Source organism: Dicentrarchus labrax, unplaced genomic scaffold (assembly GCF_905237075.1).
Source record: "Dicentrarchus labrax unplaced genomic scaffold, dlabrax2021, whole genome shotgun sequence".
In the NCBI taxonomy this organism is placed as follows: Eukaryota; Metazoa; Chordata; class Actinopteri; family Moronidae; genus Dicentrarchus; species Dicentrarchus labrax.
In genome coordinates, this window is record NW_026136713.1 from 3,114,680 (window position 1) to 3,142,109 (window position 27,430).

At 40.8% G+C, this 27,430-nt stretch overlaps 1 long non-coding RNA gene across 6 annotated transcripts; it reads left to right on the plus strand.

The window, feature by feature from the left end:
* The first annotated feature begins 5,491 nt into the window (after nucleotides 1–5,491).
* LOC127375283 (uncharacterized) lies at nucleotides 5,492–25,816 on the plus strand. Of its 6 annotated transcripts, XR_007887352.1 has the most exons (5): nucleotides 5,492–5,617; nucleotides 7,277–7,364; nucleotides 8,316–8,416; nucleotides 13,957–13,984; nucleotides 19,630–21,160. It is a non-coding gene; the product is annotated as an uncharacterized LOC127375283 (long non-coding RNA). The 6 variants fall into 6 exon arrangements; XR_007887350.1 differs by having other exon boundaries at nucleotides 8,316–13,984; XR_007887351.1 differs by lacking the exon at nucleotides 8,316–8,416.
* The last annotated feature ends 1,614 nt before the right edge of the window (nucleotides 25,817–27,430 follow it).

The window sequence follows — 27,430 nt, forward strand, 5'->3', positions numbered from 1 at the left end:
TGCGAATTAGTCACCAAATGCCCTCAACAGGTATCACTGGCTCTCAAAGTTTAGGAACTTTAACTACTGTTAACTCAGATATGTATTTAGAATGTTTTTCTGCTATCAATCTTCATCAGTTAACTTCAATAATTTCTTCATCGAAGCCATCAACCTGTCTATTAGACACCATCCCAACTAGGCTGCTTAAAGAAGTCGTACCCTTAATTGGCACTTCTTTACTAGATATGATTAATCTTTCTTTATTATCAGGATATGTACCACAGTCCTTTAAAGTAGCTGTAACAAACCCCTTCTTAAAAAGCCCACTCTTGACCCAGGGGTTTAGCCAACTATAGACCGATTTCTAACCTCCCCTTCCTCTCTCAGATTCTGGAGAAAGTAGTCGCCAAACAGTTGTGTGACTTTCTACATAACAATAGCTTATTTGAGGATTTTCAGTCAGGATTTAGAGTTCATCAAGGCACAGAGACAGCTCTGGTTAAAGTTAATAATGACCTTCTGACTGCTTCTGACAATGGACTTGTCTCTGTACTTGTATTATTAGATCTTAGTGCTGCATTTGACACCATTGACCATAATATTCTTTTACAGAGACTTGAGCATCAAATTGGCATTAAAGGAACCGCACTAAGCTGGTTTAAGTCATATTTATCAGATCGCTCGCAGTGTGTACATGTTAACGATGAATCTTCAATAAACACTACAGTTAGTCATGGAGTTCCACAAGGTTCTGTACTTGGACCAATACTATTTACTTTATATATGCTCCCTTTAGGCAACATTATTGGGAATCACTCCATTAACTTTCACTGTTATGCAGATGATACGCAGTTATATCTATCAATCAAGCCCAATGACATTAATCAATTATCTAAATTACAAACATGTCTTAAGGACATAAAGTCCTGGATGACCTGCAATTTTCTGATGTTAAACTCAGAAAAAAACTAAATTCTTGTTCTTGGCCCCAAAAACCTTAGAGACTCACTGTCTAAAGATATAGTTACTCTAGATGGCATTAACTTGGCCTCTAGCACCACTGTCAGGAATCTTGGAGTTATCTTTGATCAGGATTTGTCATTTAACTCCCACATAAAGCAGACCTCTAGGACTGCCTTCTTTCATTTACGTAATATTAGACACATACTATCACAGACAGATGCAGAAAAACTAATCCATGCATTTGTTACTTCAAGGCTGGATTACTGCAACTCTTTATTATCAGGTTACCCAATAAGTCCATTAAAACGCTCCAATTAATTCAGAACGCTGCAGCACGAGTACTGACAGGAACTAGAAAAAGAGATCACATCTCTCCTGTACTAGCTTCTCTGCATTGGCTCCCTGTAAAATGTAGAATAGAATTTAAAATCCTCCTCCTCACCTATAAAGCTCTTCATGGTCAGGCCCCTTCATATCTTAAAGAGCTCATAGTACCCTATTACCCCTCTAGAACACTACGTTCTCTGAATGCTGGGCTACTTGTGGTTCCTATAGTCTCTAAAAGTAGAACAGGAGCCAGAGCCTTCAGTTACCAAGCTCCTCTCCTGTGGAACCAGCTTCCAGTTGTGGTTCGGGAGGCAGACACCCTCACCACATTCAAGAGTAGGCTTAAGACATTCCTCTTTGATAAAGCTTATAGTTAGGGCTGGATCAGGTGAGTCCTGAACCATCCCTTAGTTATGCTGCTGTAGGCCTAGACTATCGGGGGATTTCCCATGGTGCACTGAGCTCCTCCCTTCCTCTCTCTTTCTGCACTCATTCATGTTCCATTAATGCATGTTACTAACTTCACTTCTTCCCCGGAGTTCTTGTGCTTTCTCGTCTCGCAGGTTCTTATCGATCGGAGCCTCCTGCCATGGTCCTGCTAGATTGCCATTGCCAATACTGTTGTTGCTGTGCACCTGTCTGTCTGTCTCTCGCTCTCTCTCTCTCTGCCTCTCTCTCTCTCTCTCACCCCAACTGGTCGAGACAGACGACCACCCACCTAGAGCCGGAGGATCTGTCCTAGGTTTCTGCCTTTTAACAGGCAGTTTTTCCTTGCCCTTGTCGCCAAGTGCTTGCTCATGGTGGTACTGTTGGGTCTCTGTAAATAATGTTTTAAAGAGTTCGGTCTAGACCTGCTCTATTTGAAAAGTGTCCTGAGATAACTTCTGTTATGAATTGGCGCTATACAAATAAGATTTAATTGAATTGAATTGAATTAATTTTCTCTCTAATAGTAATCATTTTATTATAAAAGAAGCTCATGAAGTCATTGCTGCTTAAGGATATGGGTATATGTGGCTCAATAGAGCTGTGACTCTCTGTCAGCCTGGCTACAGTGCTAAAGAGGAACCTGGGGTTGTTCTTATTTTCTTCTTTTAATAATAAAAACCCAAAAAATAATCTTTAAAAAAAGTGTCTAATCTATTGCAGGTGGTGTATATTTATTGTATATTATCTATTTTGTGAGCTTTAATGATCATCTTCATCTTCATCTTATAGGTATGTTTTACATGGCAATGTCACCCTTTATGTGCTGCAACTATCTAGTCCAGGACACTCCTACAAAAGAGATTTTTAATATTTCTTGGTTAATAACTTTATGGGTGTTTAATATTGCTGCAGATTTGAAAATCTACAGCTTTTACTGTAGAGGGACAGGAAAGTGGGGGAGAGAGAGGTGGATGACATGCAGCAAAGGGCCGATGGTTGGTATCGAACATGGGCCGTCTGGGTCGTACCAGGCACCCAATACATCAAACATTTTCAAAACAAATACATGGAAACATAAGAGATAGCACAGATGAGCTGAACACAATATATATAGGGCAATCCAGGTTTTTGAGGAATGGCAGCCTTCTGAGCAGAGTGAATGATTCACAGCAGTCTGCCTTTGTCAGGTTTCGAGTTATGTGGGAGCCAGTTACATAAGAATGGGTCTGAACTCCATTGAAAGAAGAAAATCATACGTCTGTGGGGGTAGCTAATTCATTACCAACAACCATTTACGATGTATCTTCCCACTAATGGACTGCTATAAAGGACAGGGTGCAGAGCGTAAAAAAGTAACTACTTTCATATAATACCAAAAAGGGTGGGAATGTGTTCTCCCTTCACTCCGCTTTTCCCAATCTAACGTGGCTTTTTTAGGAGGCCCCCACAACTGGAACGCTGGCAGTAGCAGTTGAATGGTGAGGATGGACTCAATGATGGCCGCAACCATCTCTACTGGCTTTAGAGCACTGAACTCTAGAACTGAAGTTGTTCTATCCAGTCACCAGATGATACACATCTAAATGTTTTCAGTGTGTTTTTAAAATATGAACAATTTAAACAAAACAACAACGTTAGAACTGTGGCTGCTATGGACTCATATGGACCACTGATAATTCAGAGACATTTTACCACATTAACCACAATTCTCACTGAGGGCACCAAATTATTCCTCACAACATGCAAAATCAGTGATTTCAGTTTTTGTATTTATTGTCTTATACTTAAAATACAGTTGTATTTATCAAACATCTCATATTTGGGCTTGAATAAAAGCCAAGAATAATAGAATAGCACAACAGCACATGAATAAAAGTGCTCAAAATTAGCTTGAATTAGGAAACCTCAAGTCTAATTTACTGTAGGTTACTGTAAGAGACAAAAAGTTGCCGTACCGTATTCTGTTATGGCAAGTCAAAGCAAATCCTGCACGTGTAAAGATATTTTAAAAGTAGATAGTAGGTCCCTATACTCAAAATGGATTTATGGTAAATAGACTGTACTTGTGTAGTATCAATCACTTGCGTAGCACCTTTCTACCCTTTCTACTTTAACATGCAGTGGGAGAAGCTGGGGAGCGTACCAACAACCTTCCAATTAGTGGATGACCCGCTCTACCTCTGAGTCTCTCAGCTACTTTGCTGCACGGGATCCCCACTCTCCCCTTTTCCTTTATGTCTTCAGCTGTCTTATCCAATAAAGACAAAAATCTCCAAAAAATATCTTTAAAAAAAATAGAAAACAGAATATGTGGTCACTGTTTGACAGGTGAGGTTGAGAGAAGTGCTTCCTCCTACAATGTTAAACATTAAATGAAATCAGGAACATTTATTTGAACAACTTTAACTCTAACTGACCATTCAAAAGTCTAATTATTTTTGTTTTAATCTAAATCTTTCATTTTAATCTTTAATTTTTCTCAGTGTTATTGCTTAAAACATCATTGAATGATGTCTGATTGGGTTTGATTTGAAGGGCTAAGCCAAAATTGTTCAAATCAACTTTGACTATTTTGGCAATGGCAGATGCTCCAGCTGGTAGGCTAGCTCCTTCAAAGTTCTCTCTTTTTGTTTTAATCTGTTTTCAGTTTAATTGCTGCAGTTTAAGAGCAGAAGCCATGCTGGTCCCAGCTTGGACTTAAGACTGCTCCCGGCTAATGGCTGAAATGAGACTCAGGCTGGCCAAACAATAGGAAATCAGAGACTGTTGTGCCAACATCTTTACAAAGATCTGCTTCATAATGGGTGGGCCGCATTATGAGCCGAGCAGGATGAGAAGAGGATTCTGTTACATCGATGATGCTTGGTGCTCAAACGCAGTCAAAGTGGATGAATTTCTTTTTATGTGAAGTGTGTAACAGATCAGAGCAGTGAAACAATGTTACTCCATATAATTGCCCTCTTCCTGCTCTCTCTTTGTCTCTCCCTCTCTCTGACTGTCTGCCTCCCTCTCAGTCTGTCTGTTTGTCTCTCCCTCTCTCTCTTTCTGTCTCTGCCTGTCTGTTTGCCTGTCTGTCTGTCTGTCTGTCTGGCTGGCTGGCTGTCTGTCTATCTGTCTCTCAGCAGTGTAATAGGTTCCACATGGTATCATGGTATTTCAGTTTATCGTCCAGTCAGCTGCCCGATGCAGAAAAAGCCCAAATTTAGAAGAAATATGAAAATTGTCAAACCTTTTTTTCATTCACTAAGGAAAATATACCCCCCCCAACACACTCCTCCTTATTTGCCTTGCCTTGTTCAATAATTCTTCCTTTTTTCTTTTTCCCTCCCTTTGTTTCTCAGCTTTTGTCTCCTTCTACTTGTCCTCCTCCACTCTTAACTCAACCCTCTTCTTCCCCTGTTTCTCTCCCTCCTCCTCTCTGTCCCCCCCCCCACACACACACACACACTCTCTCTCCCTCTCTCTCTCTCTCTCTCTCTCTCTCTCTCTCTCTCTCTCTCTCTCTCTCTCACAGACAAACTGAATAGGTCACTATTTGAGGCTTCTTGGTTCCTCTGACATCAGTCATATTTAGAGGGGGCATTCCCTGGTGTAAGGCCCGCCCCCCAGTGACCATACAAGGTAACAGTGGAATGCATGGCCTGGCAGTCCATCTGCTTCATAAGAGAGACACACACACAGAGAGCAGAGGGTATCCCACTGATGAGCAATCATATTTTATTTTGTGGGTGGGAAAACTTGCTCCTCATTTCATTACTATTGTAAAAGCAGCCTTATAGAAGACGAGCCAGTTCACCCAGTAAAGCCAAGTATCCAGCCAGTGGAGATGACAAGCAGTGGAGACCTGACCCGTCCAGAACTGAAGCAGCCTGCCAGCTGCTGCAGATGACACCTTCCAGCAGCACCTGCAACCGAGGTATGATCATGTTATTACATTTATATTTTCTGCTATAAATCATCACTGTCAATCGTTTTTCAAAGCGTACCATATTTTTTTTCAATTATCCAGGCAGCAACTTGCTTGTGTTAGGGCATCCATAACACAAACATAATGTCATCATGGTTGGAAGTTGCCAAAGTAAGGCTACATAACTTACAGCTACATATGTAACAGTTACGATCAAAACAATGAAATCTAATAGAAACGAGCGAAACAATTAAATCTTTTGGTGCCACAAAACAGTAGTCCCAGAGATTTTTAGCATCAAAAATATGTTTTCTGCTCAGGAAACCTTTCAGGCAGTAGTCTATGGAGCACTGTACTGTGATGTTGTTCCTTCTTCTGCTGTAAAGACAAAATAATGGTGAAATTTTCACCCAAGTAAAAGTATTTTTTCAATAGAGGCCATGATAATGAACTGGCAGTTGTAAGATTAGATATGGTTTCACTGAGACCAGAGTGCTGATGAGGGACTCCGGAAGCGTTATTATGTGTCTCTTATTAATTGTTAATAATCCCTTTACTAAATGTAACTGTAACCTGTAACATGTTATGGTTACCTTTTTTTTCTATTCCGATTATATGTAATCCATTACTCCACACTTAGCTAAATGGCTGAATTAGGGGTTTGGGAAGTGTTAGGACAAACTCTCATAATGTGACCTCTGCTGCACTGGCAAGTGTCAACACTGTAAGCACCTATATACACATACATATAATTATCATATTGGTGCCATTTTTTAAAATTATGTCTTCTCATCTTTCTGCATTTTCAAATAGATGAAGGGAGTCAATGACTCATCTCAGCTTATTTGGGCATTCATCTCACAATTGAACATGCCTCAAAACATACTTACTTACAGTCTGACACAAACTTCAACTAAGTTTTTATGAAACCTATCTTATCAGTGTGACATGCAGTAAAAGATTGCTGTTATCACAGTGTTTAGGGGCCTTGAGATGGATTACCTAACTCAAGCACATTTTAAGAGAGTGAGAATTATTCTTTGATAAATGGCACATTCACTGATCTGTTCTCAGTGGTTCTCTCTGAGAACAGCACTGTGTTTACTTCAATTTGTTCCTATTGAACCACCCTACAATACATTTTTTTTGTCCACATGGTAATGACATAAATTCATTAATACACAAAGACCCACAAAACACACTGTCATTCATTGAGAGACATTATAAAGAACAGTGGCTTACAACTTGGTGGGTTGTGACTTAACAAAATGTTTGCAAGATATATCTAAGGGGTTATGAGAAGATTATGGGGAAGCTGAAAAAAGTCCAAAAACATTAAAAGTCCAGACTATGCTTGTATCCTGGAGGAGGGTGGGGTGTGGTGCTGTCCTTAAATGGTAAAAACAGAGCAAAAATCTCATGTGGGGGCAGCTGTGGCTCAGAGGCAGCGCAGAGTGGGTCGTCCACGAGTCGTCCACTAATCAGAAGGTTGTTGGTTCGATCCTCGGCTCCTCCCGCCACGTGTCGAAGTATCCTTGAGCAAGATACTGTGAATGTGTATAAATGCGTCGGAAGACATAAAAGGTGCTATACAAGTACAGGTCCATTTACCATTTACTATGTGAAACAGTATGGCTGACATCAATCTCAACGTCTTATCTTACACAGCATCAATGACTGGGACCATATCTACACCAGGGACAGCAATGGGTGAGCACCAAAATGAGAATCAGGAGGTGTGGAAGAAATAGACCAGGTAAGAGGACAACTTCCACATATACACTTTACAACTAAATGCCTAACCCTAAATCTGAATCTTAAAAGCAAGTCTTAACCTTCAAACTTTGAAGTAGCCAGCCAACAAGTCATCACAATGCAGAAATCTGATAGTTTAAAACTGAAATTGGTCCTCACAAAGTCAGCACAAATGTTTAGTTGAACAGGACTAGACAGCATGGTTAGTGTTAACAATGGGACTTCTAGTGGAAACTTTTGGACATGAGAAAACGTATGGAGGAAGGAAAGGAGGAAATGCTGTATTTATTTATTGAACAGTCAAAAGTCTTAAGGGCACTGTGTCAAGAGAATTTTCACATAACCCCCTACACACATTTAAACGAGTCCTGCTCTGGGACCAAGAGACCATGATTCCCAGGGTCAATTTCACATGGGAGAAGGAGGGGGGAGGGGTAGAAAGACGAAGAGAGGCATGTGGAAGGTGAGAGAAGTGGGAGGAAGGAGAAGAATACAGGAAAAGAGAGAAAGAGATGAAGAAAGAGATGAACTCCTTTGAAGGCTAATCCACACAGAAAGCGTTTTTGATGTTTATCATTCGCCTGCCTTCCATTTTACCAAACAAATTAATCCACACCGACTCCGACACAGTACTTGTTTAGGCAACAGTTTTTTTTTTTCTCCAATTAAATCACATAAACTTATTAAAGCTATCTGTAATGATAAAGGCCCCCAGTGTCTCCGGTTTCACTTTTGGCGGAACTGACACATATTTACACTCCACACGCTTCAACTTCATGTGAAATTTCAATTTATCTACAGTTCAAATTACATTTCATCTGTTTTTAGCTCTTCACATGTTTGTTTTGTTATCAATACTTACATGCAGTGCCTGAATTGGACCAAAAAAAGGTGCCAGTACCCAAATTCAGCACAACCCTAACCTTAATTATTTTGGTGTTTTTTTAACAAGGTCCAAAATCTGAACTCTTTAGGGGTTTGGGGGCATGCATCTACCAAACAGAAAAATACCAAGGTCCGGACCACGGTGATCCTTGGTGGTGTGTACTCGAAGTAAGTGTACTCATGTGCACAAAAATCAGGAATGCCAGTATTTCAGGTACTGCTTACATACAAAATGACAATTGAACTGCATATAGGTGCTGCTATATTATTGCTGCTATAATACTATTATGCACAATACTACACTAGTTTGAAGGTGCCAAATGAACATCCTTGTCTATGAAAATCTTCTGCCAGAACTTCCTGCAAACAAACAAACAAACCAAACTAGACCAAGACCACCTCATTTGGTCTGGCTGTTTGGTCCAGACTGTGATCCGAACTGTGTTGTACTTGGTCGGTCTCTTTACTATGACACAGCGTTTAGTTTTTCTCTCAAACTTTTTTTGGTGAGGTTGTCCTGGAGTTTCATTTTCAAAAACATTTCACATTACACTTAGCTGTGTGTGCGTGTGTGTGTGTGTGTGTGTGTGTGTGTGTGTGTGTGTGTTTGCACGAGTACGAGAGAGACATTTAGTGTGACAGACAGATGGAGTAAAATGGAGAAAAAGCTTCCCGTGTCTGATTTACAAAGCCATGGGGAAAGAGAAAGGAGACCATATTAGGCAATGTTTGGCTCAACAGGAGAGATGGCTCTGACTGTTATCACAGCCTGTCTAAACACACACACATGCACACTCATACAGACACGTTCCCTCTCAGGGCTTGTAGCCTGAAGTTAGCCTGTGACTGTGAAGTTAGTCTGTGAAGAAACATTTGAGTTTTCAGTTTATATAATTAATTTTCATTTGAGGGATTTTATGTGTTTTGTGTTAAATTGAGTCGATCAGGTAGTATGTGTACAGCAGCCGTGCTGTCTCCTATCATCCTCATTCTTTGCCTCCTGTGCTGTAGATTTTGTGTGTATACTCCATACAACACTGCATACTGTATACTACAAAGTATACGGTTTTACTGAGAGAGAAAACTGTCCAAGGACCGTTGAGGCTGGAACTGGACAGAAGGAAGACTGCAGATCGTAGGATGCATTTACTGTTTAAGAAGAGAAAGGATAAGAATTTAGTTCAGTTTTCACCCTTTCAGGGTATCCCCACTCACCTGGAGGACACACAAAGATACTAGAATAGCCATGGATGTGGGGAGGGACCCATAGAGGGGTTTGTGCTAGACCCTGCACATAGGTGCTTTAACAACATTTTGATATTTAATGTAAAAATGGAACAAAAATTCACTATGATGGGGTACCTTGGTTTCAAAATGTTTGGGAACCACTGACCTAACCATATGTATCTTATCATCCACAGCCAGGCTGCTGCAGGGCCTGTCTATACACACTCTGTTCTGTACAACGCTCTCAGGAAATTCTCTATAGCTTGCTAGATACACCTATACAATGAGGGTCAAATGATTTCAGAGGTAAAAGGTTAAAATGTGATGAACTGGAGTAATCTGATTTTTCACAGATTCACTGTCTCATGTACAGGACACAGTGAACATTTCAGCAAATATGGCAAAATATTTATTTATTTATTTATATAACATTCATAACAGTTTAAAAAAGCTGTGGCTCAGGAGGTAGAAGTGGTTCAATCCCTGGCTCCTTCTGTTGCATGTTGAAGTGCCTTGAGCAAGATACTTAACACTAAATTGCTACTGATGCTGTGCATCAGTGTCTGAATGTGAATGAATGAGTTAGTTTATGTTTGTGATGAACATACCTCTGCCTTTACTGTATGAATGTGCGTGAATGGGTGAATGTGGCATGTTGTGTAAAGTGCTTTGAGTGGTTGGAAGACTAGAAAGGCGCTATACAAGTACAGTCCATTTACCTACTGCAGTTTTAATAATATTCTGCTGATTTTGGCCATGACATTTAAATGATATAACATATCAGTCCTTGCTGTTGCTGTTTCCTTGCTGTACCACAGCAAGGAAACAGCAACAGCAAGGAAATTCAAAAGTAGTCATATCTTTGTTTTACCTGAGCTAAGATGAATGTTTTCATTCTCTCCACAGAAGAAAGGAAAACTAAATGTTACCAGCAGTTGATAGATATTTTGGGCCCCTTACAACAACTCACCAGCTGACATTATATCCCTGGTTTGTTCCAGGGCCCTTCTCAGCTTTTGAGCCATAAAAGGAATTTCATGTGAACATTTCTCCCACTGAAAAATCGGAAAAGTTTACAATAGAAACAAATAATTACTCCATGGCAGAGTGTATGGACTGATTTCTCGGAGTATCTCTGAATATGGTTAGGCTATAGAACTCTGGGTGTGTTTTATTGTTCACAGATAGGGGTAAATGTTTTGTTTTATTTTGATAGATAAATAAAAGAGTGACAAGAGCCACCATCCGTCAGATGTGACACAATGAAGGCAGGAGGTGATTTCTGTTAGTGACATGCTGATTTACACAAAAATCACACAGAGCTCCTTCTAAAATAATGAATTAAAGGAACAGATCAATGTTTTAGGAGGTATTATTCTTTGTACCTTTCTTTCCAAGAGTGAGATATGCTTTATAGTTTTTGGTAGGTGTATTTCCTGACTGATATCAATCCTCTCATCTAATCTAACTACCAGATAAAGAGAGAATAGTGTATTGTCCTAGTGATAGTCCTTTAAGACTACAGACTGGACACTGGTTAAATCTTCATCCTGCCACTTGAATATGATGGTGCTTTGTGTTGGACTAATAGAAGAGTAAGAGTGTGTACTAAACAACAAAGTGTATTTGAATCAAGGCTGGTGAAGATGATGGTGATGATTGTAATGGTGAAGATATGAAGATGCTCCCTATGATGTGAAACTCGGCAACAGGATGGAGGCACACACACACACACACACACACACACACACACACACACACACACACACACACACACACACACACACACACACACACACACACACAGTCAGGCTGGGAGAGGGCAGGTTTGTTTGTTGGTTTAGTTTAGTGGGGGCAACACTTCCTGAGGACAGACCTCGAGACATGACCTACTGTGGGATTTTTTAAGCTGTGTTTGTGAGTGAGTGTGAGAGAGAGGGAGAGCTGGTCTTTCTTCTTAATATGGACTTGTTGAGCCCAGAGCAGAGGGAGAGGGACTGAGTGAGATAAAGCTTCCTCTCCCTCTGCTGCCTTTTAAGTGAGTCTCTCCCCACTGTGACTAGAAAAGGGAATGTATGTAGACAGCTGGGAGGAGGGGGTGGGGGTGGGGTGACAGACTATCAGTGGGAGCAATCACAGACTGGAAGAGGGAATGTTTATCCAAAGCAGCAATTCTAGTTTCCATGATCCCCAAAATAAAAGGCTGGCTCAAACCTTATATGGGCAGACTGGGAGTTTCTAGCCAAGCGGAGTCAGAGCATTCTTGGAAAACACCGACTTCTCTTTCTCCACCACTCTCTTTATATGTCTCTCTCTTTCAGGAACTCAGTGATATATATGGTAACTGTTCGAGTGACAGTGCTGGTGCTCAGAGGACAATAAAATCCCACAAGAACATTGTAAAAATACAGTTCTACAGTATTTAAAAAAGGGGAATGATTTATCAGATGTTGCTGTACACACAGTTCAATTTGATGTCAATCTCAGGACACTTTTCAGTAGGTCTAGACCATACTCCTTATAATAATTGTTGAGATAATGGAGGAGGAAGGGTCTGCATGAGGGGTAAGACTTAAAAAGTGTTGTCTGTTTTGTACTTTCTGCACAGAAACTCATTCTTAAGAGGAGTTTAACAACAATTTCCATACATTTCATCTACTGAGATCACAAGAAGCTATTGCCACCACTGCATCCACTCAGCCATTAGCTGTTTTCCAGAATCTTGCAATAATTCTGGGCAATATAAACAATAAGTAAACACAAGGGCTCCAAATGAGCCAACTTACCAACATCAGATGTGTCAGTAAGGTGTTGTTCTTCAACATGAACAGCTTCAGTGCTCCATGACATATATTCTCTGGTGTCTGGAAGTCTACCGCGGGGAAGAGCAGCATTCCTCTAAAAGATATTCCTTCCTTCTTCATGGTGGTGGTGGAGAGCGCTGACAACTGTCATTTTCATAATCATCAAACCATTCAGTGAGCTCTGAAACTGAATGGAAGCACATGAATTAATAGTTTTTTCACTGATTTGTTAAACATCTATGAAATTGCAGTTAAAATATGTGATATCAGCTCATAGTTGGTATAAAAGTGGCCTGTTAGTATTTAAGAGAATCAGTAAAACAAACCACCCAACCATTCTAGACTCCTCAGACTTTGACCCTGAACTGTCTCCACTTCAATCAAACTCAAACCTGAAAGGTTAGAGCCTCCAACAGCAGCAGGATTGCGAACTAAAGCCATAACTGTGCAAACACACAAAATAACAGTAAGAATACATACCTACCCCACAGGTTTTTATGTCATGCATTCCCAAATATTTGGAATGCTCCACCAAATGTATGGGGACAATGTGAGCTATCAATTTAAAAAAACTGAGGAGATGGTGTTTGACCCTCGGTCAGTGGGGGATCATACTCCACTGTCCATACACAGGGAGGAGATCAAACAGGTCACTGGGTATCCACCTGGATAACCTCTTCAGCTGGAGTGATCATGTAGATTATGTATGTTCCCGTTTACAGCAAAGGCTGTATTTTTTACGCAGACTGAGGGTGTTTGTCAGCCAGAACATCATGTTTTTATTTTATCAGGCAGTAATGGAGAGTGTCATCAGGTATGGGATGACGGCGTGCTTCAGCAATCTCTCCACACAGTCCAAATCTAAGTTGCAGCGCCTGGTACAGACTGCTATGAAGGTGATGGGGAGGACTGAAAAGCTCTCCCTTTAGTCCATCTATGAGCAGTCTGTACTCAGGCAGGCATGGAGGGTATTGTTGGACCTGTCCCACATCCTTCAAAGGGAATACGAGCTCTTGCCTTCTGGCAGAAGGTACAGAATCCCAAAATGCAAATTGAACCGTTTTAAATACTCTTTTGTACCCACCTCCATCAAAATTTTAAATAGATCTGTATGCTGAGGCCTGGGAATGGATGTACGCAAGGACCTAGTTGCACATTTCCCAAGGAAGACAGGGAGAGGACGCTGTGCAATAACTTGGTGTGCAATAACTTGGTGTTCTGTTTGTTTTGTTTTTCATTTGCTTTAATCTTTCATTGGATGTGTCATGAGTGTGTATGTAGCCTACGTGTACGTCTTTAGCTGTTATATGTATTTTATGTGTATTTATTGTCTGTAAGGGCAGCTACTACTATGCACTACGCACTTTGAGTCCATGACTAATTTCCCCTAGGGGACAGTAAAGTATATTCTATTCTATTCTATTCCATTTTAAATGCAGAGGACACATTTTGTTTCAATTAATGTAAATGCCCAGAAATTACAGTATAGTTCAAGACTGTAAGCCTGAATCTGTTGGTTTCCTCCTCAACCGAGAGGAAGGAGTAGAGAGCCAACGGTTATAAAGAGCATGCATGATATCCGTTTGTCAGCCTGTGTGTGTGTCTGTGAGCTGTCTTTTGCTGTAATGCCTCTCTTTTAACTTTTAACTTTTAACTTTAACGTGTGTTGTGTTTCAGATCTCAGAGTTTGGCTTGTAGTAGAGAGGTGAGTTTCACTCTCTCTCTCACACACACACACACACACACACACACACACACACACACACTCACACACAGATTGATTTTGAAAGCTTTATTTGTGAGTGTGTGGAATGTCAGAGGGAGCAGAAGCCACACAGGAAGTTGGTATTATGTAGGTCTACTGGGGTTTTAAGTAATTTCACCCTCTTTCCTCTCTCTCTCTCTTGCTCTCCTGTCTCCCACCCCCCCCCTCCTCTCTCTCTCTCACACACTTTGCACCCTTTTTTGTCTCACACTGCTTTGACCAATATGTCTTGTGTATTTTTGTGAGGTATGAAGTGTAAGACATTGTTGTGTCTCTTCCATTAGGCATGAGTGAATTTGTTTTCATGTTTCATGTCTATGAATAAGCTCCATGTCCAGTATGATTATTAGAGAAATGTCAATGTCAATTCTGATGACGGTCATCATCATAAGGCATCACTCTGATGCTAACTTTAATTGTGATCTCACTACATTATGATTCATATCAGCTCACACGAGTTTCTGTGATTTGGGGATTTTCAAGATGATAAATTTTGTGTAAAGTTCCAAACCTGGGAGGTCCTGACCCCAACTAGGTGTGTAAGAAAACCTTGAAAAGAATATACACAGTAGGCCTATATATCAAGAAAACTATATGAAATTGTTTATTTTTATTATTAAGATTATTATTTAAGAAATAAACAGGATAGGGACATGGTGAAGACCTGAACACAAGCTCTAGCCACACAGCCTTCAATCTACGACAATTAGAAAAGTTAAAAGATCTAACAGAACAATAAGATGAAAACAATGAATTTGTCAAAAAACAAGGCTATTAAGTACTAATGATTGTTAAAAATAAATAAATAATATAATACAGACATTGAATTGAATAAAAAGTTCCTAAAAATATCAGGAAGACTGATCTCTAAATAATCTGCTCAAAATTCATCCATCCATTACTGTTATAGAAAAGGGCTCGCTTAAGGAAAAAGGTTGGGAACCACTGATGTAGAAGTTGTTAAATCAGAATAGAAATCTGTCTAAAGTGACTAACTGTGCTTTGCTGTGTCCCTGTGCTTCTCTCCAGCTGACTTTCTGGTCAATACCTGCGGCCCATGGTGCAGTGCTGCATCTCTGGTCAGTTGGTAGTCTGAGATGAAGCACTGTAGCTCGGGACGGAGGACAGAAATTCGACACTGACTGTATCGTGAACCGGTTAACAGCATCCTGCATCAGGGCTCTGCTTTGCTTCAGACAGGGACAATGATGTGCATAAAAGGGTCAGAAAGTTGGTCTTTTTTGATAAATTCAATGTTTAGTGTTCTGTTAGCTCCTTGGTTGTTTTTCTTAAGCAGGATGAGGCTGTTCACAGAGAGCAAGGGCTCTGTGAGTATTCAGGTCTTCACTGTGCCCTTATCCTGTGAGGTTTTTTAACTTTATATCCAAAATAATAGTTTCATTTAATTTTCTTGACAGAAATGAATGAAATAATGAGATATAGGATTCCAGTATATATATATATATATATATATATATATATATATATATATATATTTAAGTTTTCTTACACACTTTAAAACTAAGAATGCCTCTTGTCCCCTGTGAAGCTTTGGCAACCTCTAGTGGGGGTTGAAAGACAGGTTGAAAGGTTCAGGAAAGACAAAACAGATGCGACAGCTTCAAAGCTTTGAATGTGCAGTCTGTAGATGAGATGTATGGAAACCATAGCTGGATCTCTGTATGTGAGGAACGGGCTCAGAAGAGGAAGAGCTTACCGACTTCTTGTTTTTCTCCTCCTCTCTCCTGGGGTCCAGTTTTCCCAGGAATCCCTTGACCTATCAGAAAGGGGGATTCCTGGAAATACTGTTCTTGGGGGCGGGGCATATCAGCTATTGCATGCACAGCATTATACCGTAATTATATGAAATGTGTGTAATAATGTTCTAGGTTTATATTTAGTTTTTAGACATTAAGAGTCATTATTGTTTAAGTCCAGTTCAAAGTCACACATCCTGGGACTTGTTCCCTAACCGTCCTCTCCCTCCATTCCTCACCGCCTGCAATGTGACGATTCTGTGTAAAATGTGTGATTACTGCTCTTTGTGAAATAAACATTCAAAACAAAGAAATATTAATATGGGCTGTATAGTTACTTACTTTGTATAAATACTGCAGTGTGGGATAAGAGCAAAAAAATATTAACAGAACAAAATACTCAGATTGTTTACACCACAATGTAAAAATAATCCACTAGAATAAAAGCAAAAATCCTACATGAGTACTTTATTTATTTATGTTTTTTATGCCTAAACAATGGTGAAATTGTTTTATGGCTGTTGACGGTATTTTTTGATTTATGGAGATTTCAATTCCCTCAGGGAAAATCTTTGACTATAATATGTCATAATATGTGAACTTTAATTTATCCAATGTTCAGATTTATTTTCTTGAATTGTATAAATTGGTACATTAATTAGATAATGCTTAATTTGCATATTCAATATTTCAGCTTGTAATAAAAATAAATAATTATCTTAATGCAATCAATTGGGGCAGGTTCATGCTGATATCTATTACATATTTTACCCTGTTCACCTGTAGTATAATAAGAATAATTACACAAGTCAGAAAATGAATGACTATAATAAAAAAAAAAAACAGAAGACCTATAAGCATATACAGATGGAAATATGAGATGTAAGATTTTAAAAATAATATCTTTGACACTAATTTTAAAAGAAATCTTCTTCAGCTGATGTCCTCCACGTACGATTACTATCGGATTCAGCTTGTACTTTGGGGAATTTGATGAATATGTTTGTATGGTCAAATGTATATCGTATACCATCTATGTCAGCTCCATCAAAACATATGTCACTTAACAATGTGGTTTCATGCAGATGTAGTGGCTTTAATCAAATACCTGTATTCTTTAAAAAGAACAAAAAGTCATGTCTACAAAAATGACAGCATTGTGGCACATTGGTCACAAAAACAGATGAGTGGTGAGAAACTGTGGATGAAACATCGCTTCCAGGAAACAGTAAAAGGAAGACCTCTGCTACCTGAACCTAACTGGCTCCAGATTGGACTGATTCCAGGTCGAGTTTGTTGTATTGAGCTTTGGCTTGGGCATGCCAGTTGCCCTCAGTGTTTGTATCATGTCTCCACATGATCCTCCAATTGTAATCAAGGATTTGTTGCTTTGCGCCAGTAATTGATTAAATAAAGCAAATATATTAATCATTTTCTGTTATTATCCACCTGACCAATTTCCAACTGCTGTCCTATGACGAGATATATTACCAATGAGGTCAGGTAAGATCCAGGTCAAAGATTTTTGTGTTTTTGTGCTTGAAAGGAGAGGCAGAAGCGAGGGAGTTGCGATTTGCAACTACACTACTAGATGCCACTAAATCATACACACTGGATTTTAAGCAGGCGGACCCCGGGTCTTAGTTTTAAGCCCATGCATAAGAGTTTGAATTATTTGTTGACCTTTGAATCCTTTTTTATTTCACAGTATCAAACAAAATTACACTTGACAATATATTGTATGATTAGATAGCACCTTCCTCTCTTCAGAGGTAGCAAAAGTACAGTCATTTACATTGTTTTCGTTATGTCATGTCTGTCATGTGTGATATGCACTGGTCTTGATGTTTGGAAGGCGTGCAAAAACTAATAATCATAGATAGTTCCCCTCAAATGCAATCAAAAGTAACAAGCCTATTTTAAAAATGTAAGGAGTAGAAAGTACAGATACTTGGGTAAAAATGTTGGTGGTAAAAAAAGAACAGATACCTGAAAAACGACTTACTTACTTTCCACCTCTGCCTCTCTTGAGTGTTTAATGTAAGAAAATCAGATGAATGCCATGAAAAGCTTAAGATGGTGGTAAGACATTGACTACACTGAGAGTAAACATTCTCAGATTGTTAACAAAGACATAGATTCTAGAGTCGGCAGAAACAGTATAAAGATGGAGACAGTATAAGTCAGCAAAAATATCTGAACCAAGCTGCCAGGAAGACACAAACAGGTGTTTGTGTCACTTGACCACTATCTTATACATTCACTTTTTCCCCCTGCAGTTGTTGGTATTAATTGATTAATTATTGGTAAAATATACAAACATTAGCATCAGAGCTGGGGTACCATCTCCCTCCATACCATGACCTTGAGCTAAGATGACTTTGTTGACAGTCTGTACAGCGCTGTGATCATACTGGAGCAGTGGTAAATATTGTTAATAAGTAGCAACAAGGCACCATAACATTGGAGAAGTTTTGAGGGTAAATGCTCCACATTTGACCACAAGGTGGTGGAGTTGTAGCATTTAGCAGCACACAAGCCTTGTTAATGAAAACAGAGGAACACAGACTCCTCCGCCTCAAGGAACTTCCCATATTCCCATAATTTTCTCCACCTGAAAGCGGTAAACAGACAGAGCACCTCCTATGTTGCTTCCTTATGTAGAAGTATTAGACACTGAGTCAACCAGAACCAGTCCTGTCCTTCCTGTTCTGGTCCTGCATGGTCTCACACACGCAGAACACATTGAGGATGAAGGACTTTCTTGGCCTATGAATTACCTTTCTATGGACTTGGTTTACACATGTATACTCAGGGGGGATTGGATTTAATTATTAATATACTAATACAGGCGTCTCCAACAATGTGGGTCCCGAAGGCACCTAGTAGCCAGCGAGTAGCCTATGAAGGTGTCCACAGATCATGTTCTGTAATCTCAGACGCAGACAGCACAAACACTTACAATGAGTACAATTAGCTGATAATTAGCCTGATCAGCCACCGTCAGTATCAATACACACACATTATTATACCATTAATCAAACCAATAACTAACAGCAGTCAATGTCAGACAACATTGTCATACTTTAACTTCAATAATTTCTTCATCGAAGCCATCAATCTGTCTCTTAGACCCCATCCCAAATAAAGAAAGTCTTACCCTTAGTTGGCCCTTCTTTACTGGACATGATTAATCTTTCTTTATTATCAGGATATGTACCACAGTCCTTTAAAGTAGCTGTTATTAAACCCCTTCTTAAAAAGCCCACTCTTGACCCAGGGGTTTTAGCCAACTATAGACCCATTTCTAACCTCCCCTTCCTCTCTAAAATTCACCAAACAGTTGTGTGACTTTCTACATAGCAATAGCTTATTTGAGGATTTTCAGTCAGGATTTAGAGTTCATTACAGCACAGAGACAGCACTGGTTGAAGTTAATAACAACCTTTTAATTGCTTCAGACAATGGACTTGTCTCTGCACTTGTATTGTTAGATCTTAGTGCTGCATTTGACAACAGAGCCTTCAGCTACCAAGCTCCTCTCCTGTGGAACCAGCTTCCAGTTGTGGTTCGGGAGGCAGACACCCTCACCACATTCAAGAGTAGGCTTAAGACATTCCTCTTTGATAAAGCTTATAGTTAGGGCTGGATCAGGTGAGTCCTGAACCATCCCTTAGTTATGCTGCTATAGGCCTAGACTGCTGGGGGATTTCCCATGATGCACTGAGCTCCTCTCTTCCTCTCTCTTTCTGCACACATTCATGTCCCATTAATGCATGTTACTAACTTCACTTCTTCCCCGAAGTTATGTGCTTTCTCGTCTTGCAGGTTCTCATGGAGCCTGGCGGAGCCTCCTGGTCGTCGTCCACTAATCGGAAGGTTGTTGGTCTGATTGCTGGTTCCTCCCACCACATGTCGAAGTATCCTTGAGCAAGATACTGAACCCCAAATTGCTCCTGATGCTGTGCATCGGTTTGTGAATTTGCATGAATGAACTAGTTTCTGTTCGATGGAGTTTGTCATCCCTCTGTGAATGTGGCATGTAGTGTAAAAGTGCTTTGAGTGGTTGGAAGACTAGAAAGGCTCTATACAAGTACAGGTCAATTTACTGAACCCTCTTTAGTGCTAGCCTTATATAAGGGAAAACAGTCACTTTTAAGTTAAATTGAGATTTATAGATCTTAGGTGTGAAGCAAGGTTGTTTATGCTCAGCATCTTTTATGAATCTGACTTAATTACACCCTTGGAAATAATCTCAAGATTAAGTTCAAGTATAAATCTAAAAACATCTTTATACATAAGGCCCCTGAACCCAGTCAGAAATGCACAAACATAATGAGAGAACCTATTACATAAGATGAAGAGAAACAAGGCTGATGGGAGTTTGGGAAATCCACCCACAAACAGGTTGAATCTCTCCTGTCACAGTATGTAAAGCCACAGAGAGCTGCAACCCTTGAGCAGCGTATTACTCTGAAATAGTGCTGTATGTGGAGTACATGTGCACTCAAAGTCAGACACCACTTTCTTTCTGTAAAATATACAGGAGTTTAAAAAGCATCCCCTAAATGTATTATTGATTAGGAGTGGTGGTGGTGTGGGGAAACAAATGGTTTACTGAGGTAAACCTGACCAAACCGTTTTCGTTCAAAAATAGAAAAGAATATAAAAATATATGAACAAGTAAACACAAATAAGGGGCATATACAAAGGGACATACCAACAATAAAATTAAACTAAAAACCACGTTTACAGGAATTTTTAGCTATGATTGAAATCTTAACAGATACTCTGTCCATTTTTATATAGATCCAATATATAATAATAACAGCAAATGCACATTTTGAAATATTTTGTATTGAACAAAAGTTCCAACTTAACATTAATGGTATTATTATTAAGAAATTTCCCCTCCGGGATCAATTAAGTATATCTGATTCTGATTCTGCACTTCCATCACTGATCTTTCATCAGTTTATTCTATGGAGTTTTGATAATATATGTAATATCTTATATTGTGTGTAAACTGCCACCAGATTCTGTCTTACCTTTACTCCACTAGTTAGGTAGATTTATGGGTACTATAGCCAAAGGATGTCATGGAGTGAAGTACTCTGTTCATGCTGACTAACACTGAGTAAACACTTAAGCGTTGAAGTACTTGTTCTTGGAGGCTTCTCCTTGATCTACTGTGGCTTTGATTGTACCTCATTTGCATGTCACTTTGGCCTAAAACACATGACCAAATGAACAAATGTAGACTCTGTGTTTCAGTTTGTAGAACAGAAACTGAGAATCAGTATTTTTCTGACATAACTTATTCCTGGTTAATAAACTTTGCACATGGAACTGTATCAAAGTGTGTGTGTCATTGGAGGAGGTGACTACAGGCACATCCCACAGCACACACAGACACACCTGAAGCCAACAGTCTGTGGAAACTTTTTGTGAAGACTTGTCAGAAAGGAGTGGCCAAGCAATGCACGCACACACTAACTAAACTATGCTTCCCCATGTGTGCATATTTAAACCAACAGAAATACCTTGCTGGGTGTGGCTCTCCTGAACTTCCACTGACTCACTAAACTGCCATGGCACACACACACACACACACACACACACACACACACACACACACACACACACACACACACACACCTAAGTCAGGCTTTTCTTTCAGAGATCCACATAAAAAAGCTTCTCATTACTGCCCTGATGCAAATGACTCTGTATGTATGTAATGTAAAACCTGCTTATATTCTATTTTCTCAGGATTTTCTGACAATGTTTGTTTTCAGTAAAGCTGCAGTAATATCCTAAGTGTTGTATATGAGACAGATAGTATGTAAAAAATCTCACAGATTATCTGTCTCATGTACTACTGTCAGGACAGAGACAGACACTCCGAACTGCCCCCCCAACAAGAACCCCCTGCTCCAGCTTCATCATCAGTGTGGCTCAGGTCAGGAGAGAACTGGGGAAACTGTGCACCAGGAAGGCTGTAGGCCCTCACGGTTTGAGCCTGGAAGGTGCTCAAAGTCTGCGCAGACCAGCTGCGTGGTGTACTTCAGTACCCCTTTAACTTTGAGCCTCAATCTGGTTAAGGTTCCATCAATGAAAAAAACATCTTATCTTGTCTTGTACCGGTACCAAAGAAAAGAAATCCAAGTGCATTTAACACCATACAGCCCTCACTACTTGCGGATAAGCTGCTGAGGATACAGATAGACCATCACATTGTTTCCTGAATTACAAACTATCTGACCAACAGGCCACAGTTTGTACAGCTGCAGGGATGTGTGTCGGACTAGGTGGAGAGTTGGACTGCCCCGAGCTAGAAGTACCTGAGGGTGCACTTGGACAATAAACTAGACTGGACTGGTAACACAGATGTCCTGTACAATAGGGGCCTTCTTGTTTGCTGAGAAGGCTCAGGTTTTTCGGCATGTGCAGGACTCTGTTAAACATGTTCTATCAGTCAGTGGTGGCCAGTGCATTGCTGTTGGCAATAGTATGCTGGGGGAGCAGCATCAAAGAGGGTGATGCCAAGAGGCTGAATAAGCTATTAGTAAATCTGGTTCTGTCCTCGGCGTCACCCTGGATACTGTGGAAGAGGTGGTCAATTGGAGGATGAGGTCCAAACTCCTGGCCATTATCGACAACCCCTCCCACCCCCTACATGGCACTGTGGCAGAGCAGAAAAGCACCTTTAGCAACAGACTATTACAACTACAGTGCACTAAGAAGCGATACAGGAGATCTTTTCTGCCTGCTGCAAAAAGACTGTACAACTCCTCCTCCAGCTGGCTCGACCAGGGTGGTCTAAGTCAGGCTGGGGAATGTTCAAATTACACTGGACTGATTTGTATTGTGTCAGATGTCTTTTTTATTTATTATTATGAATTACATTTTTGGAGATCTTATGTGTATGTGTGTGAATGAATGTATGTATGTATGTATGTATGTATGTATGTATGTGTGTGTGTAATTTTTAGTCATATCACCCTTTACTGCTATGTCCTATCAGTTATTAGGTAGGTTAGATACACAACTTCTCCAAATTTTTAGGTCCAAAATATTTGTTTATTAATTTGTGTCAAGGCTCAAGGGGTATAATTAAGGACAATATTTCAATATACTTAGTTCTTGAACCTACTGGATCAATTTTATTGTTGTTTTATTAATATATCACGACCATAGATAATCCTGTATAAATGGAACATTGTAGAGAAAGAAAAAAAAAAGAAGCTGTTTTAGAACTTGGGTGTTTCTGTAGTCCTGCCGTCATTCCTACTACTTGTGATAATATTTGAATAACTAACAACATTGCTTGTAACTGTCACTAGAGAAAAAGGCATGAGTATTCAGACAGAGAGATTTTTAACAAATGCATTTATCAGCCACATTATCTAAGCCCAACTGTATTAAAAATAAAAAGCGAGTAACACCCAAATCCCATTATAGCAAATGAATAATAAAATAACAAAATTCTTCTTTTGTGTGTCTCAGGAATGCAATTAGGGATATCAACATCTAGTCTTACACAGAGTGTACACAGACTAAACAGATCTGATCATCTGGTGAACCAGTGACTGCTGTGAAAGGGCAGCTGACTACAAGGGAAAGACCTTGCGACAGCATGGAAAGACAGCTGGCAGGAGGGAAAAGACCCCATCGGGGCCGCCATGGGCTAGCTACCCATGGTGGCGGGGCCTGGCACAAACGGTGTACGGTCCCACCCACACATCGCAACGAAAAGTTCAAAGAGGAATTATCCCTTGAGTCAGCGAGAGCGGGGGCGGAAAATGGCTCGTCGGCAGACAACCCGGTAACGAATACAGGAACAGACTACGAGAATGATGATCAGCATACCTGAGGCTCCAACAGCTACAGCAGGACACACTCTCCAGAGCTGCATATGTGGCTGGGAAAAGGTTACTTCCACCAAAGGCCTGAAAATACAGCAGGACAAAACCACAGTCTGCAGGACATCAACGTCCCTGTCCCTCAGGAGGAAGAACCAGGCACGGAAGAGCAACTGGAACCCAACCCATCACAACCTGCAGCAGAGAAGAAGATCCAGGGGCGAAGGCCATTAGTCAAATGGCCAAAATCCTGTGATAAGACACGGTGGAAGGAGGTCAACACTGATCTCTGCAACATCCTAGAAGGGTTTAGAGGCACCACCATGAAGAAGTTGGGGAAAATGGGGGATCTTATCTACGCCTATGGAGTGGAAAGGTTCGGAGTGGTCGAAGGCAAGCGATCTACTCCGTCAATCCCTACCAAGTCCAGAAGGCAGAGAGAAATAGATCGCCTAGTCAAAGAGAGAAGGCAGCTGAAGAAGCAATGGAGGAGGGCCACAGAGGAGGAGAAGGAGGGCATAAACCTGCTGCAGGGAGAGATCCCGAGTAGGCTTGCATCACTGAGGAGAGCTGAAAACCTTCTGGGGAAAGGCAGAAGCCTTCAAGTTTGTGAAGAGTCTCTTCACAAAGGAGAAGAGTGGAAGTCTTTCAGTGCCAAAGCCCGACCTGGAGGAACATCTGAAAAATTCCTGCACAGATGACTGGCACAACGAAGAGGTTACGCTCCCACCTGACATGCCACCGGAACACCACCTCGACATCAGCCCACCCAGATGGAGTGAAGTACAGAAAATTGTGCAGAGAGCAAGGGCCGCATCAGCTCCAGGTTCCAACGGAGTTCCATACAGGCTCTACAAAAACGCACCAGATGTCCTGGGATTCCTCTGGAAGCTCACGAGAGTTGTGACAAAAGAAGGAGATACCAACGTCCTGGCGGAGAGCTGGAGGGATCCTTATCCCCAAGGAAAAGGCCTCATCAGAGATTGGCCAATTCTGCCAGATCAGCCTTCTAAACATTGAGGGAAAAATCTTCTTCAGTGTGGTTTCTCACAGGCTGGCAGGATACCTCCAAAGAAACCATCTGATTGACAGCTCAATCCAGAAAGCAGGCATCTCAGGCTGTCCTGCCATCTCCCAAGAACCTCAGCCAGTGGTATGGCGAAAACCCCACATGCTCATTCTACCCGACTCAGCAACACTGAAGCACATCTTAGTGGGCTGCAAGACGAGCCTCACCCAAGGCCGTTACACCTGGCGACACAACCAGGTGCTAAAGTGTCTTGCAGCAGTGCTGGAAACGCGACGGATGAGTGTGAATGCCCTTCAACCCCCATCATCCAGCTGGCAGGCTGGGGGCAAAGGTCAAGCCAGTCTCACCACCTCAAGACAGATGCTGGGCAGTTGAGCAGGGCACGTGATTGGAAGTTGCTGGTAGACTTAAACCAAAAGCTGTGCTTCCCAACTGTAATCGCATCCACCAACCTGCGACCAGACTGTGTGCCGTGGTCAGCTTCGCTCAAGCACGTATCCATCATCGAGCTCACGGTCCCCTGGGAGAGCGCAGTAGAGGGGCCTACGAGCGCAAGAAGCTGAGGTACACGGAGCTTGCAGCCGATGCACAACAACGAGGCTGGACAGCGAGGGTCCGACCAGTGGAGGTAGGCTGCAGAGGGTTTGTAGCCACCTCAACACCCAGGCTACTGTGGGAGATGGGAGTGCGAGGGAAGGCCCATCGGCAGGCAGTCAAGGACCTCTCCAGAGCTGCTGAAAAGGGGAGTCAGTGGCTGTGGATAAAGAGGAAAGACTCCACCTGGGCCCTCAAGTGAGTTGATGGGATCTAGGGGGTGAACCTGGGATGCTGGGAATCACTGCTGAACCCTCTGGAGGTGTCGTGGGCCTATCAGCGAAACATCTAGGAAGGAGGGCACCCACTTGATAACCCAGAGGATGCCATCAGTCACTTGCTCATGGTGGTACTGTTGGGTCTCTGTAATTAATGTTAAAGAGTTTGGTCTAGACCTGCTCTATTTGAAAAGTGTCCTGAGATAACTTCTGTTATGAATTGGCGCTATACAAATAAAATTGAATTGAAATTGAATTGAACTTGACCATCCCACAGTCTTAGTAGTGTCTCAGGAATGCAATTAGGGATATCAACATCTAGTCCTACACAACCATCAACAATCTTTAAATAGTATTCATATTAATCATTTTTGAATGCTTAAGTGCAAAACAGTTATGCTTAAACTACATTCTAACTAAGTTTTTGCTAATTTGAGCTCATATCACTAACGATGATAATTATATCAGGTTTACACCTGACTTGTGTTATCAGCACACACAGAAGTGTGAATGCAGAACAGTGCATCACTGCAGGTATTGTGAAATATCATTAATCGTTAATCAGAATGCTTTTTTTCCTTGTAGAAGGGTCAGTACTGTACATCTGGTACACTCAGCCTGTAGGTGCATGCAACATCAACTATTTCTACATTCTTTGGATGTGAAAAGGTTACATCCAAAGGCCCTCTTTCAGACTCAACCCCTTTCACTGGCACTCAGCCAGTGAACAGGATGTGATGTCAGAGTTCAAATTCCTCTTTTTCTAACCACTGAAAGTGCTCTACATGCCACATTCACCCTTTCACACACCGATGACACAGCATCGGGAGCAATTTGGGGTTCAGTACCTTGCTGAAGGACACTTCGACATGCAACAGGAAGAGGCGGGGATTGAACCACACTTTTAATTGAACACTTAAATTGGAATACAAAAATGGGCTGGGCTTAAGTATACCGCCATGTAAGTGTCATCTATCTTAAGCCTCAAAGCTACACACAACCATGATGAATATTTTTATTTAGTTTGGTAATTTGTTGGATAATAACAGGCAGAGAAGCAGGAGCAGCAATGCGAAAGGACAGCATTATTCTGATTTTATAATTCAAGTTCATAACTTCACTTGATATTTCAATAGTTTGAATTACTTTTTAATGGAAAAGAGGCATTTTGTATCATAAGTTTTATAATAAATCAATATTAATCAGACATCGCTGATGATCAACTAGCAAACTGCTTTGAAGTTGCATCCTGTACTCTCACATTGTATGCCCAACATAGCCTTTATTAGCTTGTGCCTTTTTAAATAAAATGTGGAGATGGTGCCTTAAGAATACCAGGCTTTGTTCTCAAGACCACATATTTTTCAAATAACCATGCAAAAGAGCTGTCTGAATTCATCCTGTGCACTGTGCAGCAGCAGTTTCCATTGTTTTGATGTTTATCACATTGGGAACAACACACAAATCTTTAAGATATTCTCAAAATAGAATTAAAGGTCCAGTTTGGAACATTTAGGAGGACCTATTGGCAGAAATTTAATATAAAATTCTTAGGTATGGCTTGTGTGTATTATCAGCTGAAAATAAAAGTAGCTATCTTTTTGTTACCTTAGAGTGAGCTATTTTTATCAACAGATCTCTTCTACACAGTCCGTCATGTTTCTACAGTGGCTTCGGCAGGTTTTTTTTTCCTCCTACACGCTGGGAAGGTTGTGCTCTATTCAGTTGGTTGCAATCTGCAACTTCACTGCTAGATGCCACTAAATCCTTGATTTGTTAATAATGCAATTTGTAGTAGCTGGGGAAAAAAAAAAGACTCAGCTGGGCATGTTCAGACAAATCATACACACGACTGGTGGGCCACATTTTCATCCGAGACATTGTGCAGCTGCTTGATAATGACTTGTGCTTGGAGGTCTGAG